Genomic DNA, 19,623 nt, shown 5'->3' on the forward strand with positions numbered 1-19,623 from the left:
ACTGCGGTGGCGCGTTTTTTTTTTTTTTAATTAATATTTATTATAAATTTATTAACAGAATTCGAGTAGTTTTGAACTAGTTGTTGCGTTTGGAACGTCAGCACAAGGGTGTCGAAGAATTTTGCCGGCACCGACGACTCGACGGTGAGTTTCGGGTGGGGTGGTGAGCTCGATCTGCGACTGCGCGGGGGTGTTTTATTGTGTGCGTAATTCGCGTATATCCTCACCGTTATAACTTGACCTGTTCCTCCCCTGTCCTTGTTAATAGAAATAGTAGATAGAGGGGAGTTTTTGGGAAGATGTGTAGTCCAGATTACGATGGTTCTGTCGCGTGTATTCACAAGTATAATCGATAATGTAGACTGGTCAGATGATAGGAAATGTCAGATGCAACGTCGGGGTGTTACAGATTCCACGAACAAAGCCTACTGTGGTATCGACTGTACTGATTGCGTAGATATGCTTATTTCAATCTTTTGTTCTTTGTAGTAAGATATGTATACTAATATAATAAATGCAAATGTCTGTCTGTCCTTTATATGACTAAACGGCTGAAAGGATCTTAATGAAATTTGGCCTGACGAGAGATTGTATCTCGGGGTCGGACATAGGCCATGTTTTGTCTAAAAAACCGACCACCGACGTTATAGGTAACTGCTAGATTTAATAATCAGATTTTCTATTAATGAAGGATTTACCTATTTAGCATAGGACAATTGCAATATGCAAAATTACAACATTAATATTGCTTAAATAAATAAATAAATAAAAATATATATTTATTTATTATTAATTTATTTCAGGCTACTAAACCCATATTATAAATACCATATTATAAATTGAGATATTGAAACGGTCTGTGTGTTCACGACACTGACGACAGTTATCTGCCACGGTAAAACAAACAACTTTATTATCATTACACAGTATAAAACAAAATCGCTGTCGCTGTGTGTCCCTATCTATGTTTAAATCTTTAAAACTACGCATAGGATTTTGAAGCGAGAGATCACGACAGTGATTCAAGAGAAAGGTTTATATATATAATACATGTACACCCGTGTGAAGCCGTGGCGAGTAGCTAGTTAAAAATAATCGACATTGGACAATATGATAGATAACGACTTGAAATATTCAGATTTTGCTGAGAATATTTTAATTCAACATTCGACCGGTGCAAATTCCCTTGACTCCATTTTATTACAAAATTTCTAATTTTAGAACATTTCTTTTTATGTTATGTTTTTTACATAATTCTACGTTTTACTGTGGTCTGCAGGTACAGCTCTCTTACTAATATTATAAACGAGGAAAGTGAGTATGGATGGATGGATGTTTGCTACTCTTTCACGCAAAAACTACGGAATGAATTTTATTGAAACTTTGAAAGACGACTTGAAATATTCAGAATTTGCTGAGAGTATTTTAATTCAAGAACTTAGGCGACCGATCGTCGCGAACTCGTTTGACTCCATTTTTTTTTAATTTATAAGTTTAGACCATTTCTTTTTATGTGTTCTGTTCATGTTTTACATAATTCTTAAGTTTTACTGCCCGCATGTGAAGTTCAATCTTACTAATATTATAAATGAGGTAAGTGAATGTGGATGAATGGATAGATGTTTGTTACTCTTTCACGCAAAAACTACTGAATGGATTTTATTAAAACTTTACAATAATATAGCTTATACATCAGAATAACACATAGGCTATAAATTTCATGCGTATGAAACCACGGGTACAGCTAGTATGTATATTAAATAAATCTGCGTGTTTTCATCATAATACACCCATACAGTCTACCGATTCCTACAATGCAGTCCATAGATTTCGTAAAACAATCATAAACTTTAATTTTTTTTTAAATACATACATAACATACGTAAAAAACACCTAGACCGATACAAACAAACATATTCATGAATAAATATTTCATCATAATACACCCATACAGTCTACCAATTCCTACAATGCACTCCATAGATTTCGTAAAACAATCATAAACAATTACATATACGCATACAAATGCTCGTACCATGCGAGAAATCGAACCCGCATTTATAAGTGAAGCGATGTGCTAAACCGCTAGACCACCGAGGCCGCCAAATGGCAAAATATTGGTAGAAATACCTTTGCTGCACACTGTATATCTATGTGTCTGTTTATTTTTTAATGAATGTGTTTCCTATGCAGTGAGACTGCCTAGTAGACAACACGTTCTGTCAGCCCCGGATACCATAAACCACTACTAAAGTAGGCCACCGGATCAACAAATAGGTACAGCTCAAGTGTATGTCCGCATACTTGTGGAATAAAAAAAACATCTTTGCACTATGGTACTAATATACATGTATATATATACACTAGATGACTCGCCCCACTTCGTCTGCATCACAATTACTTGACATTTATCAAATTCAAATTCAAATTGAAAAATCACTTACTCGTGTAGGACATTTTAGCCGCTTATGAATGTAATTTTTTCCCCTACCATCAATATCAATATATTTCGCCCAAATTACATAATTTCTTTTTAAATTAAGTATTGTATTGTTTTTTATGTATATATGAAATCAAATACTCGACATAAACTGACCAATCAGAACCATGAAACAGTAACTGTACGAATTTACCCGCGAATTCGCCCGCATGAAATTTATAGGCTATATAGAGTTTGATCAAAATGATGTCAGTAGTTTTTACATGAAAGAGTAACAAACATCCATCCATCCATACGTATAAACTTTAACGTTTATAATATTAGAAAGAAAAGTAAGAAGTAAGAATTGTTAATTTGATATAGAATGCAAAATAAAAGCACAGAGCATAAAGTATTACTTATTATTTTATGCTCTGTGCTTTTATTTTGAATGTTTATGAGTATGGATGGATGTTTGTTACGCTTTCATTCAACCCCTAGACAATTATCTATCTATCTAGTCTAACGATAAGCACAATAAGTATCTAGTCCAATGATAAGCAGAGCTTGTGTTATGGGTACTAGACAAATTATATAAATACATAGATATGTTTTTTGTTATTACTAATCCTTGACTGGAGCGATTCACTTCACTTCGTTTCAGTCATTGATAGATAATATTATAAGGAGTAACTTAGACTACTTTTATTTTAGAACCTTTATTTATTTTTTATTTTACTCGAATACTAATAGCTACCTGTTACTACAATACTTATGTTAACTAAACGTAACGGTAACACTATACCGTTCATATCTATTTCTATACGAGTAACTCACGCGGCTTCATTCATGAAAATATGACCCAGAGATCCGTGTTCCAATTTAGAAAGAGTTCTGTGAAGCACAACACGCGCCTTACGACTGGGTTCCGTATATTAACAAATAATATAACATACTTATACATACTTATTATGCGTGTTACAAAAAAAATTAATAATTTATCAGTTATTTAGCATCCAAAGTATATACTTTGGAAATAGATGCAGCTGTGTGAATTGTCTTGGTTAATTTTATTTTTATTATTACACTGTCATTCAACGTGAAAACATTTTTAATGTATTAAACGATTTTATAAACATGTATTATTCTTAATTGTGTAATAATTTAATCTATTTATTACATACGACTTAACTTTAATGGACACAATACAATGCAAAGTAAAAAACACATTTGGCGGACTTAACATATTGTTTGTACCATATATTAAATGATTTCTCCCCCAATTTGTTTTTAACGATTTATGTTTCATCGGAAGGGTTAGTAACCCCTGTATAATTAAAGAAACATCCCCAACCCCGTTTGCGTTATAGGACAAAAATTTTAATTAACTACCTACATGATTATTAATAATTTAAAAACAATGCATTGTTGTAAATTCATTTCACTTTTATTCACACAATTCACGGTTAGAAAGGCTTTCTAAAGGTGTGCCTTTATTTTAAATTGGATCCGCCATGAAATATTACACTCATTATTCAAGAATTTCATTCTTATTTTTTTTTTAATAAATATTGTTATTCTTAAATTGTTTTGCCTATTATACAACATTGTGTGAGTACTTGTTAGACAGAGGTCTAACAATTTGTAACGACTGTAACTGTAATACTACATAGTAAAGAACTTTACTAACATTAGAAAACAATACAAACAAATAGGCCATTGATCCCAAAATAAATATCTTTATTATTATTATTATTGTATATTATGCAAATTACATTATCACTTTAGTAGAAGTAAAATGTACAAATGATCAATAGCATCCTGTATAAAAATTCTGTTAAATATATTTTAGTTATAATGGTTCTTTGCCATTATGACCAGGATGTCATAAGGTTCGTCATATCAAAGGAACCCCATAAAACATCTGTACAGCGTTATCGGGCGATCACTCGAAACAGAAGCAGTGATTTATCGCAAGCGCATCGATGACGAACCGAATCGATACAGGCCCGAGATCTTGCTGCATCCGAATATGCGATCAACACTGTTAAAATTAGTCAGTCGAAATCGCGATGTCAAAGAAGATCGTACGCACCGATCCCCGCTCTATGTTTACATTATTTTACGGAATAATACGTTCATGTAAAGTTATTTTTATGAGTGAAAAACACTGGCCACTTCTGGATTTGAAATCGGAACGTGTTCAGCGGTGCGCGGTTGTGCGGTTTTGAAATTGGAATCGTGAGCCCGCGGTTTTCTTTTTTCAAATGAAATGTTACGTTCCTTTCCACGTTTCATCCGATAACTTCCAGTTTTAAGTGTCTCTCTGTGGTGTTTAACTGTGTTTTTATTTGTTTGTTGTGGATTGTGTCTGGATGTTTCAAAGCTGAAAGCACCGAGTCTATTTTTAATAAAGGTATGGTGTTCATTATCTTTATTATAAGATACTCATTTATATATCTGTAACATTTTCTTAGCAAGTATTGGTTTTATAATTTATTTCTATAATTATTTTATCTTTTCTATTTAGTAATAGGTTCATAATATTGCTTATAACAGAATCTTAAAAAACTGGATACTATATATTGTAGAGAAAATCCAGATCAGCGTATATGATGAAAGATTAGGCATATATCCAGTAGTGGTCAGGAATAGGCTAATGACGACTTCACCACAACATTGAAAATTAAGTAAAATTTATACACGTATTATTTACTCTATCTATACTATTATCGGTACATTATATATACATTTATTCCATCGTTGGTTTTGATACCTACTTGTAGCAGTATCAAACCACAAATCCTAAGTCAAAAGAATATAAAAGTTACATAAAGGCCAGATGTTACACAATACATCTATCAAGAATGTTGCAGACACTATGTTATAAGCTCCGTATGATATAGTTTTTCCCGCCATTATGAAAGAACCTAGTTTCTATTATATTATACTTTAATTAATAATAATAATATTTGTTAACTTTTGTACAATAATATTAATTTATAGATTGTAACATCTGTGCTAAAGAATTTCTGTATTACCTACTATGTTATTTTCTTCTACAATGGTTGGTACAATTACTCAATGTTTACTAAACTTTGATGTACATACATTAAATTAATTTCATATGTATTGAAATCTTCTTCGAGTTCCATTTCTATGGGAGGTTAGATAACATCTTCAATTTTGACGTTTTGCTGCTCGTAGACAATGCTCTGCTGCAGCCAAATAAATAACATCCGAAGGTTCCTCAGGAAGGTTGCCAGGAATATGCAGGCAAATGTCCCTTGAACAAGTATCTGGTTTATCCCCACTTAGCATGTCTCATGACGTCATTGACATATTACAATTTCTTTCGCATAATCATGCTGATCAGTTTCATCGTTTTTGTGTCCTATATTTCTGTATGTACGCTAATACATATAAATTATTTATTAATTCGAGAGACGATTTATCCCCAACCACTTTAGATTCATAGTCAGAGGCAATATCAACTGTAAATGTTATAGCAACATTTGAAATGCCTTTATTTCGCTCATAATATTGATTGAATGCATGTTACGGGACGTGGGTATAGAGAATACAGCCAAATCGCAGAATAATAGTTTATCTTTTATCTTTAATTATCATTATTGTTTCCTATCATAGAAGCATTAATCACAAACTTTAATTGAGACTTGTTATAAATTTATTAAAAGTTACGATTTCTGAGGTTTTAATTATAATTTCTATAGAAATTATAGTAAGGCTTAAAATGCTTGTCCTAAACAGATACTTAATAGATTGACTCAATTCAATCAATAAATCAAAAAAATGTTTAAACTTTCCATTCAATGTTTTCTGTGACTACTTGCAATTTAAACTCTTGGTTGAACAAATTAATTTTACTGAATTGCATACATGAAGATTCAGTTATTTCATTAAAATTATAAACGCAAAAGTTTGTGAGTATGGATGGATAGATGTTTCTTTCTCTTTAACACAAAAACTACTGGACGTATTTTGAAGAAACTTTACAGTAGCTTACACATCAGAATAACTCCTAGGCTATAAATGGCATGTGAGTGAAAACGCGAGTACAACTAGTATTTCATAGTTCTGACCAGTTAGATTATGACGAGTATGACTATGACTCGGGTCCATATACCTTTGATATTATCGACGTGCTATCTATTTCTGGCATCCTTGACAGCTACGCGGTTGCGAGTTGCGACATAACGCATACGCAGACTAACGCAGCACTAACTAGCTCTGACTTATCTGATCCTACATTCCACCATACAGAGATATGCATATCATATATCTGGGAATACATGAATGAATGTAGATTAAATTTTACATCGTAGTGAAGCAGCGAACAGCATAGAATTGGTTTTCATAAATTGGATCTCATACGCGTGCTGTTTCATAATTATGTGAATTTTACGAACATCGATTTGAATTTCAATTTTGTGCTGTATTTTTGCCTTGTCAACTCTACGAAACTTTGTTCGTATTTCAAAACATACACATTTTATATTTCATAAAGTCAGAGGAAAAGAAACAGCACAGGTATCCTCCCTGTGCTCTTTCTTTGCCTTGTCAACTCTACGAAACTTTGTTCGAATTTTATTTCTCATAAATGTCTGAGGCAAAAAAACAACACAGGTATCTTACCTGTGCTGTTTCACCATTATTTGAACTCTTCCAAATTGAGTTCTAATTTCAAAACATACAAGTACTGTTTTTCATAAATTAGATCCTAGGATTTCCTACATGTGCTTCTTGATGTATAAATTTCATTACTATGTCAATTATTTGAACAAATAAAATAACCTTGATTCGAAATTTAAAAATTGAGTACTCTTCGTTTTCACAAACGATATCCTAGGATAGTTATATAGGTAATAGTGACTTAGCCACTATGTCAAAATGAACGAATGAAGGAACATGGGTTCAGTTTTTCAATTGTTCTTTCGTTTCGTTTCGGTTTTTCAATTGGTTTTTCAAAGTTCGGTTTCAAAACGTATCTTGATTTGAAGTTAACAAATTACACGTTTCGTTTTTATAAACACACAGCCAAAAACTGTAAAGTGAAATTTTAAAGATAAGTTTATTTAATTCCTAACGTATATAACTGCTATGAAAGGCGCTTTGATAATGTTAATGTTCATAATAAGGACTACACGTGGGCATTTTGTATAAATAAAGTGTACTACGAATCGTACACTATACCCTTTGGTTGGAAGTTCAGCGAACTATCTCAAAATAGTAATTAACGTGAACCCATTACTGTGTGACAATGGTCTCGGTGTTCAAGAAATTCCCCTGAGTTATTTGTGGTTGGCAGAATTACTAATGCCAGTCTTGCTTTGGTTGAATATCCGTTAATTAAGTTATTTACTACTAATCTAAATATAATTAAAATACTTTTTTATTGCATTTACTACTAATTTGAGTGTAGTTAAAATACTTCACTATTTAATCTTTTTCGTAGTTATTTATATTGAACATTTAAATTTATATTGGACATATAATATTTAACTTTAGAAATTAAGAACATGAGTATGTAATACAAATATAAATATAGATTTTCAACATTAAATTGAAACAAAAGTTTCGGTAGAATTCTTTAGTAGTCTGTATTTTTAATTATTTTGTAAATAACGACTGCAGTCAACTGAACGATTTAATCCCTACTAATATTATAAATGCGAAAGTAATCTGTCTGTCTGTCTGTCTCGCTTTCACGACAAAACTACTGAAGTGATTTATATGAAGTTTGGTACACAGATAGTCTAGTCCCTGAGAAAGGATATTTTTTATGCGAAAAAAGGGTTGTATGGGATTGAAAGGGGAGATGAAGGGTTGTATGCAAGTATCGACCTTCTTAAATCTGGAACGATGAAACTTTTATCTTTGGATTTTTTGGGTTAGATTATTGAATATTTTTTCTTTATTTGGTCAAGATTATTATAACACGCGAACAAAGTCACGGGCACAGTTAATAATACATAAATCATGATTTCATACAATGTCTCTCTCTAGTAAAAACTTAATCTTATAGGATCTTGGCTGGGTACTTTATTAGAATTGACTCTATACTCACGACTCGAATAGGATGTTAAATACGATAAAGGGTATCCATTTTTAATTCTTTATATATTATTGAACTAAAAATGTTTCCGTAAAAAGTAATGGGTACCTAAGTAATACTTATTTTAGCTGTCAAGCAGCTTGTTTTGTAAGTAGTAAATGTATTGTTTTGTATATCACCTAACATCAGGTGAGATTGCGGTCAAACGCGCTCAAATTTTAATATAAAAAAAAGTGTTTCGGTTATAGAGTCAGATTAGGCAGTGAAATTACTAGATAAAAGACTTCTCAGTCCTCTGAAAGTGATCGAATATAAAACCGTTCTTAATTGATATACCCCAAGTAACAATGTTGGCGATAGATTAGTGTCCTAACAATAAGATAAAAAGTAGTACGGTAAGAGGTAAATACTTATAAGATATATACAATAAGAATAGTGAAAAGGTAATTATTCTATTACTAGTCGACTCGACAGATTTTGTTCTGTCTTAACTATGAATTATAATTTATATTAACAGTCGTGTAATTATTTTTTTCTTCTATAATAACCTTGTCCTGATAATTACAAACACAACAACAAAAAATAACGAAATCTGTCCACCCGTCAACTTAGGACAAAAGGAAATAGTGATTCATTAATATAATAATAATAATCATTATATGTCTCAAATAAAAACTAATACAACTGCTGTTTTAATAAAAATTTAAAATTATAAACGGGACAAAATCGTCTATAACTCAGAGCGGGCAGTGAGTCCACCCTCTCTGCTATTCTGTTATAGCCTTTATTAGTATATGTAACAGAACAGATTCAAAATTAACAATAAATAAAATTATATATAGGATTTGGATCGAATACTAGCAAACAGTTTATATAAACAATATAACTATAGTATTACGATCAACAGATGACCGAATGAGCGAACTAAAATAATAAGATAAATGCAAATCAGTGATGATTTACTACAAATGCAATTTGCCACATTCATAATGATTTCACTGCCAATAGTACAATATCGTCAAGAAACAACGTCATCCATTACATCTATTTTATATTAGACCCAAAACTCATACCAATTGATTATTATTTATGACGCAAAGCTCAATCATCGTTCCGCCGCGTCTGTATAAACATTACAATTCGCTATTGAAAGATCATTGCATATTTTATCGTCTATTCATTGCGCGTACGTCTACAGCTGATCATATTAGGTAAGGTGCCATGTTTCGTCTCTATTGTATTAATTTAGCCGCTACCTGATGAAGACCTTGGCTCGTCCGTAACGTCTCATAAGGGCCCCCCTACATAAATTACGTTATATGTAAAGGGAAGAGGGCGTCAATAAATCCGGTCGTTGGGTTCTCTATATATGGCTGGCTTATCCGTCATATTTGTGAACGGGTGCTGCTTGTAGGCCTATTCTACTCTAATGGCTGCAACTATTTTAATCTTGTTTAGCTACTTAACCAATTAATTGTATATTTAATATTTTGACTGTAATAAATTAGTGGTAGTTTGTATTCACACCCTTCTATTTAAAAATGTAACGTTACAATGATTACATAAAAGGTTTCTTTAGGCCCTTTTAGATTTTCAAGTTTCTCGCTCGTTCTTTTTGTGAGGAGACAGCTTTCTAAATGAGCGGATTAAAAAGATAAGTATGACTATTCAAGAGTGCTTAAATTTCAGTTTTGAATAAACAAGATTAAATAAATTTTTATTTTATTATATTCTATAAAGTGTGATATTGTATGACAAAGGAATGGCAGATGTTCTATTTTTAGTGGCGTCAAATTCAAAATTTAATATAGTAGTATTAAAACACTAAATTAGAAGTATTAACGAAAATAGTCGACGTCACATATTTTGAAATTTGAACGGAGAGGGGTAAAGAATCACGTAACTCGTCTGACGTAATTTATTTCTGGCCGTTACTACCATTATGAACAAGCCAAGGCAATTCAAAATGTAGCTGTTACTAGAACGAGTATCCAAAACTGCATGAGCAGGTACATCTCGCAAGGAAGGTTGGGTAAGGAAGGCAACACGAGTAATTAAGATGGGTGTTAATGGAGATCGGGTTCTGCTTAGAGTTTTTCACTCTAAAACACAATGGACGTAGTACCCGCACGGTGAATCCATGGAATATTAAGAAATTTATCTCTCTGTACAATTCAGTCACTGTGCTATATTTTATTGATGGCACGTCATTATACACATTATATAATAATAATAATAAATAGCTATGCGGCAATATGATGTCATTTAAATTAATATAAAAAATTTGCAGCTTTGTAGTAATATTTTTTTGTAGTATTTTCTAACATTTTTATTTTAGATGATTTGCAACATAATGTTAAACAGAATATAACCTTTTTGTCACGTGGACAAATCCACTTACAAAAAGCCTTATTACTCGCTCTTGGGAATTGTCTGGTTCTTACATGCTATAAAATATCATTTTACCTTCATAATTTGACCATGGAATCTCCAGCTCATTCCAATGTAATCCCGGCAAAATAACCATTATTTAAGTTAGGTTATAAATTTATTTCTACGTTTTACAAAAGGAAAAACAAAAATTTCAATCTGTTTGTAGTTTCAGGAATAAGCGGATTCAAGCAAATAGAAAACTCTTCAGCTTTGTATATTAGTATAGATTTATATTATAGTATATATCTGTAACACTGCACTGATTATAGCCAGTAAAACAAGTTGCTGAGCCCTGACCGTACCATATTTTAATAATTGATTTAAGTCGCCTTAAATAGTTCTTTATATGATACTATGACACGTGCTTCAACGCGCTCCCATATTCTCACTCTATTAAATTTAATAAGACATCCATATTTATAGTTCCGTCATGAAATTTACGTGACTCTAAATCTAATATATCCGACACACCAAACTTCAACGGAGTCTTATTTTCCCCAATTTTGTAATATTTTTATTGAAGCTACTAATAGGAGTATTAGTCGTAGCGTGATGTTTCTAGCTTATAGTATTTCTGGATAAAAGGGCTATGTAATACTAAAAGAATTATCAAAATCGATTTAGTAAATCTAGAGATTATCGCCATTCAATCTCACACTCTAATTATACTCTAATAATAATGTACATAACGAACTTAAACCGATTAAACTTTTTAAAATTAAATACAGCTTTCAGAGAGTGCTGCTAACTGAAATAGGTGAGACAGGTTTGTATAAAGTTCTATTGAGGTTTCATCCGATCAATTATGATACAAATCTTTAATTTAACTATGGTATAAATATAAGTTAAATATCAATTGTAGTATTACAATGATATTATAAAACCTGTGAGTTTGTTTTTATATTAAGTTTGAACGTTATCTTAACTAACTTATATAAAGTAAAGTAAGTAACATAGTGACAACACAGTGAGTAAAGCTATATAACATCTATTATGACCAATATGAGTGGAAATCAATGCAAAATATTGCTAAAAAGGAGACAATGTTACGCAGACGAAGTTACGCAGATCAATTAGTTACTAATGAAATGGTGTCAGAACGATCCGTTAACTGTGAACATATTTTTTCATTCTATTTTCCCTGTTTTTAATTAGAATTTTCGCTGTTAAATTCGATAATTTCAAAAGAAAATCTCGATATCTGTTCAAAGGCGCCAGGAATGTGTTATTCATCAACAGAGTTTCATCGCACCTAGAATTAACCTTGTATAAATGAGATCTCAACTCTACACAAGGTTAAATTACCATTAAAAAATAGACACAAGCGCGACTTGTATTTACTATTGGAAAGTTCCGTATGTTTTAATTTATTGATAACTACGACCGCTATGCGATTAGATTTCTAACCGACTTCATAAAAGAGCAACATATTTAAACAGATATGACATATATAAAGGGACTGTTGGCCTTGAAAGCCTCATAACTGTTCAATTTTGAATCTTAATGAACTCAAATTTAAGTCCCAAAAGAAAACAACTCATCATAATTTTGATAATAAAGTAATATACAATATCTTGTATTACAATATAGTATCAAAATATCAAAATCAAAATAACTTTATTTAGGTCTATTACAGATTTACGATATGTATGTATCTACTTATGTGGTAACTTAAGTAAACAAATCTATATTATAACTACCTGTTACAGGCGACTTCGTCTGCTGTTTCTATATAAAACATTGCCTATATACAGGCATAGGCTATAGGATTTACCGTGAAGATATCGTATCACTAGGCACGTTGTACTAATACAATACATCTTTACGGTCAATCTCATTCATTTCTCTTCAGCCGTTTAGTCGTGAAAACGTAATAAACGAGTAGATAGATACACTTCCGTTGAATTATTATAAAAATTTGTATGGATTGTTATGAAACTATGAATAAAAGTAAAAATAATAAAAATATAAGTCTACGGACAGCACTAGTCCCAAAAAGCAGAGCTTGTATTATTATACAAGCTCTGCTTTTTGGGACGACACTGCACTGCCCTTCCGAAGGAATGCTATGTTATGACTTCTTATGTAAAATTTCACTACCTAATATGTAGTTTCACTACCTTATCCATTATTACACCCTACAAACGAAACGCAGCTTACAAAACGAGCTGCTTAGCGGTTCATGATGACACTAAAGTAACCCACGCAGACGACTTTTACAAACTCTACCTGGTAAATAATATTTATAGAAAACAAACCAAAGGGATCCTATATTTTCATGAATACAAATGTTAGTATTGTGCAGAAAGTGACCAATACAAACCTGTTACAAATATTACGAATATACATTAAAGAAAATAATTAATGAATGAATCACTTTACGACCGACGATCTGGTCAAGATTGCTGGAAAGCGTTGCGAATCGTTTCAGAATGATGAATCACTTTATTGTTCCTCTCCCAGAAGGTAATGTTCCATACATAATTATATATAAAAACATATGACATCAAACAAGAGAGGAAGGTAACAATGGGCGGACTTATCACTAAAAAGCGATCTCTTCCGAGCAACTTGAGGATGGAAAGAAATGACATTTGAAGAACATTTTATTTTCAAGTAACTTAAAAAAAAGAAAACATCTCTTTTAACTATTCTAAAAGTTTAAGTGATATTTGTCCATTCTGAACTATATTTAATAATCCTTTTTAAAAGCTCAAGTTTTAACATTTTTAGTATAATATCTTATATTATTATTACATAAATTGTTTATAATACAAATAGAAATGGCTTGTATAATAGCATTCTATTTATTTACCCACGGAACCCTGAATGTTTCCGGGATCGACTGGAGCTTGCCTGCTTCGCTTATACAAATGTAAACAAGCGAGTAATTTATATGTACCTATTTGCGTATAGCCAGTGATGAAACCGACCAAGGCTGATTACTGTTATTTTATGATACGATATGTAGTTTATTTAATTTTTCACGTGTTTCCTGACGCTTTTGCTCAGCTGAACGGGAAAATATATTACGTAAAGTTTAAGAAGATGCGTGAGAAAAGTAGACTGTACATACAAGTTCCCTGTGCGGGTACCACAGTCTCACCTATTTCAGCAGCCAAATAGCTTGTTTTTTAAGCTGTTTCGGTTGTAGGGTACGGATCAGGCAGTGAAATTACAGGATAAGAGGCATGATGTCTTAGTCCTCTGAAATATGTATAGTAATGTAGGTAATGTATTTCGTGTTTTCACGGGCGTTACACGTTACTGTTTAATGTTTACTGTTGCTATTCAATATAGGCGACGGTTTTCACTTATCATTTCCTGAACCATCAAATTGTTTGCTGTTCCTGTTATATAAAAAATAGATTTAACTTAACCTTACTTAAATTAAAGAAAAAAAACCCAATACAATAGTAAGAAGACGCACTTCCCTTTTTTTATACTACGTAAATGGCAAACAAGCATACGGCCCATCATGATAAACGGTTATCGTAGCCTATGGACACCTGAAACACGAGGGGTGTCACATGTGTGTTGAAGTTGACCTTTAAGAAACCTTAATATACCCTTAAAAAGCCCTTGCTGTGGACTTTCAAGAAAACTACGGCAGGTAGTTCATTCCACAATCTAAGCGTACACTGGAGGAAGTATCTGTGAAACTCCGCAATGTCCGAGACCATTTAGGTTCCAGCGTGTGGGGATGAATTCACTGTAAAAGCAAACTCCAAATGACTGCTTTACTAAGTTTATTTCACTTATCGATAACAAGGCATTAACATATGTTAACATAATACTGTCCTACTGGGGGGAAGGAGATTGTTAGAAAAGTGGACTGAATAACCCCAGTGCTAGCCATATACAATATTAGGTTGACCACCACTTGGTTCCCCCTGGAAAACATGGTTATAAATTCATAGTGATTTTACTACGATGGGCTAACTGACCTGACCTCGTGCTTATCTTATCATCCTCCACTGGTGCCCCGCCAGCGTAAACCGTTAGCATAGGCGGGTGCACCATTTCATTATCATCCATAATCTCTAACAATCTATAAAATCTAAATACCTACTATCTCTGTTTTACAGTGACATATATCAAAACTTACAAGAAAGAGGATGACTTTGCATGCGTCTTTTTGGCGACAAATATATTACGATTATTTTCATTTTCACCTGTATGTGTGTATGTGTGTAATATGCATAAAATCATGATATATATATCGGTACTGTACCCGTATTCCCTGATCTTTAGGCGGCCATAAAAGATATTATAGTCTTTTAACAATGGGTAATTTGAGCTGAAATTACCGTTTCTTTTACACCATAAAACACAAGTATCAATGAATTTCACGGCCCTGTTGCCCTGAAAGTGAAATGTAAATAAACGTTTACGTTTCCACGGCTAACTACCGTAATTCTATGGATGATCTTTGGAAGAGAGCCTAAATACCGATTATGACGTCACTGTAATGAGCCGTTTCTTGTGTATTCTTCTCAGCAAATTCTACATGTAACAGCCCACACGTTACACTAAAATCAGGAGCAATATCGAAGGAATGAACGACTTAGGTACCTAAGTAGACATAAGATATATTTACGAATTCATAAAATCTACTATGCACGAAACAGATGTTTAAATAAGCCGATAGTTTCATAATTTCTTCAATAAACAATATTTACCTAAATTGTTATTATGTCATTAAACTGCTACAAAAAAAGTTTAATGATATTAACGAAAATTTCACCTATAAAAAAATATTTAATTAAAAAAAATCGAAGTCGGTTGAAGAGATATATTAATATAAATTGCTCCGTCCGGACGTGACCGGACTTTTAGGTCAATATTTCTTCGAAGTGTGGTTAATATCCACATTCATCCTATTAATAAACTAACTCTATTCTACGGAATCGCTCACGTGAATTCGGCTAATAAATAATAATATAACAATAACAACCTAAGACAATTCACGCAGCGTCATCTAAACCCAAGATAAATAGAACTTGGGGTTATGGATATTAGACAACTGATATAATTAGAAATATTTTTTAATGTATGCATAATATTCATAGAAAACATAAAATGCCAATACAAATGTTTGCATCGGGCGAAGAATGACCCCGCGACCATCGAAAATAAAGCAGTTTTCAGCAGCCAAGAAGCTTGTTTTGGTGGAAGGTTGAGATATAGCAGTGATTAATACAGGTTAAGAGGTATGACATCTTAGTCATCCAGAAGGGTAACGCAAGAGTGGTATCGTGAGTGTCACATCATAACATTATGTGTATAGGTACTAAACAAGTTTGATTTATAATTACAAATATATAAATATACTGTATACTCAAATATCACTTAAAATGGATCCACCTTTAGCTCATACGTATGACCAATCAAATACAGTATAATAATTTAAAAAAATTTACAAAACATTGCAATTTTCAGAATAACGAAAATATTTTTTTATTTATTTATTTATTAAAGGAAAACCAAGGCTATTCAAGTACATATTAAATAAAATCAATATGTACGTCATAATAAGCCACTGACAGGCTTTCACTAATAACAATAGACTAATTCTTGAAAATTTACATCACTACGTATAAAGGCATTATAAAGTTAACAGAGAATATGAAATAAATTAATAATACCTTTAAGTTTACTGTAAATAATAGAGTAAGCTGAGTAGAACGAAGCGTAAATATTTACGACAACATTTCGATTGTTTAAATATTGCTATCACGCTTGCTACCATTGTTTAGTACCCCAGATAAGGTAATATTACATTGTACTAACACTGCTTACCTTGTAACTAGACGGTTCTGTGCGTATTGTGCGTGGTTTAAAAAAATAACTCTAGCTCAGAAATTAATAGAATTTAACAAATAGTCATTTCATGGTAATACTGAAAATTGTTTAGCAATGCTACTTCACATTAGCACACAATGTTTCCGGTTCATTTGAGTTCATCTATTTACGTGCTAAGTTAAGTAGGGACATCGGACTAAACGTACTTCCCTTTTCCAGGACGCAGATTAGTAGGGTTGGCATATGTAAAAATCATTAACAAATTCTGATAAACGTTATAATATTAATGACTAAATGCCGTCATTTTAACACATGCCGTATTGTAAGGAAATTTCTATCATCATCACATGCATCATCTTCATATAACTTTTTAACTCATCCACGTTTGGCTAAGGACCGCGTGTTTGAACGTATTACCCCCGTAAAAAGGGAAATATATAAAATAATAATAATAAACCCAGGACACCTCACACTGCGCCATCTAGACCCAAATAAAGCTAGCTAAAGCTTGTGTTATGGAGACTAGATCACCGATACAAATTCATAGTTACATTTTTTTTTGTAAATACATAGAAAATACCCAGACCGATACAAACAATTATGCTCATGTTTGTGCTGTGCGAGAAATTGAACCCGCGACCATCGGAGTAAAGCGGTGTAGGAACTACACCGCCAGACCACCGAACACGTCAGTAATGTAAAAATGTCTTTAATAGGACTTATAAGTATTTATAAATGCTTATTCGTATAGAGAAATAAAGACATGACAATATTATTACAGCTAAACTATAGTTTAGTCGTAAACAGTTCGTATCTCAGTTTTATAGGCTATTATTAGATAGTAAATACATAGTTATAGATATATACACAAATCACTATGTTTTCAACAGTCGTAAATAATAAATTTAACATATTTTTTCAACACACTATATGTCAAATCTGGGCGAAATTAGAAACGTCGAGTGATTTATGAATGTATCACTGCCAAATACTAGGCCTAGAATTCCATATCTATTTACGATCATGTAAACATATATGTATTTTTAAATCTATACCTATGTATGAAAATGGGGTTCTTTTATTCATTTAGGTCACGGGATTAATCACGAAATCTAGATATTAATACGTGAATCGAAAACTTTGTACCCCTTATGAAAAATGGCCTACCGCGTATGAAAAATGGCCCAATAATAATTTCTATGGTGAACAAGTGAAAAAGATCATTATTTTTTTTATTTCATGCTTAAAAATACGTAATACATACTTATATTCTAAATGCGAAATTGTCTCTCTGTCTGTTACCTCTCATTCATGTTTTTCATGTTCAAGGATGAACATGGGCATTTTGTAACAAAAAACAATCTACAAAGGGTTGTAATAGAGGGTAAAAATTTGTGTAGTCTGGTAACGGCTAGTTAATTTAATACATTAATAAAAAAATATTGTACACTCTATCATACGTTTAATAAACACCCACTTACACACACATAATATGTACATATACTATATACATTTAGACTGACAATTGAACCTTAATAAAGTTCAACCTAAAAATTTAAAAAATTTTAATAGTTTTACTTCCGATCTTCGCGGGTTCGATTCCTCGATCTGGATCGTTTTCTATATATATCATGTATGATATGTAGTTAATATTTAAAGAACCCGCACGTTAGTATTTTTTTTAATGAGTAATGGGGGCTGCCTGTAAACCAGCGCTGTATATGTAGGTGTAGGTTTACAGGCAGCCCCCATTACTCATTAAAAAAAAATTGAGGTATATCAGCAGTAGCTGAGGCAGCTCCTATTACCGACTTTCTATGTAATTTTTTTATTTCATAATTTGTGTATTATTTGTAAATTGTTGTGTTACGTTAGCAATAAATGCGTGTGAGTGTCAAATACATGATAGTGTGTTTGTTTTTTATTCATTTCATTTAAACATGTACAATCATATATGAAAAGAATACGAGCTGAGATTCTTGTCGGTTCTTCTCATCTCGAAAGCATTCCGAACTGACAGTACATTTGACCTATCATAAAAGTCTCTTATAGAAGTACGGGAATAAATATATTTTGATTTGATTTAATTTATGCACATTTAATGAAAATATTAGCATTCTGCACTCCTCAAAATTTCTAGCTGTGTCTGCGACTTCGTCCAGAGTACGTATTGTACGTAACGAAAGCTCTCAAATATGAATAATGTTCCCCATTTATACAAAATTTCTCACTGATGCGTCTCTTCCATTGGTTGTAGCGTAATATATATAGCTTAAAACCTTCCTCGACAAATGTACTATCCAACACAAAAATAATTTTCAATTCGAACCAGTAGTTCCTGACACTAGTACTAGCACTACAAGCAAACGAACTCTTCAGCTTTGTAATATTAATATAGATAAGTATGCGTAATTTCATACTCCTCTAACAGCGCAATTTTCGTAAAAAGAAGTACAAAGTTTTTACTACATGTATTAATATATAGATTTTGATATTCAACCGTGCACGTGCTCATAAACTATTTTAGAATTAAACGCATATATCAATGGGTAGTAATACAAACATTCATTCCATTACATTCCATTAAATTCCATCCGCTGCATTCCACATAATTAATTATCATATTAAACGCGCAGATTTAGAAACATACGAAATGCAAGATGTAAGAAACGTTCTTTTTGATGTTTATAATATACCGTCACGACAGTTATCGAGATGGGGTAGTCAGTTGAAGTTATTTAAATATGTATAAAAATTAATTTAAAATACCTTCATAGCTGTTAAATTCCAGATATAAAAGATAAACAACAAAAAATTAAAACGTAATCCTGGTTCTACCACTCAATTACTATCGCTTAATTTATATACATAATTTTATAAATAAAGATTT

At 32.1% G+C, this 19,623-nt stretch overlaps 1 protein-coding gene across 1 annotated transcript in view; it reads left to right on the plus strand.

The window, feature by feature from the left end:
- The first annotated feature begins 4,743 nt into the window (after window positions 1-4,743).
- Window positions 4,744-19,623, plus strand: part of LOC131852073 (uncharacterized) — a 69,747-nt gene continuing 54,867 nt past the window's right edge. The window contains exon 1 of the mRNA XM_059202711.1: window positions 4,744-4,835. The gene's annotated coding sequence lies outside the window, so the exon portion shown is untranslated. The remainder of the gene's footprint in view (window positions 4,836-19,623) is intronic.

Source organism: Achroia grisella, unplaced genomic scaffold (genome assembly GCF_030625045.1).
Source record: "Achroia grisella isolate CSIRO2021 unplaced genomic scaffold, CSIRO_AGI_Agris_v1 utg1174, whole genome shotgun sequence".
In the NCBI taxonomy this organism is placed as follows: domain Eukaryota; kingdom Metazoa; phylum Arthropoda; class Insecta; order Lepidoptera; family Pyralidae; genus Achroia; species Achroia grisella.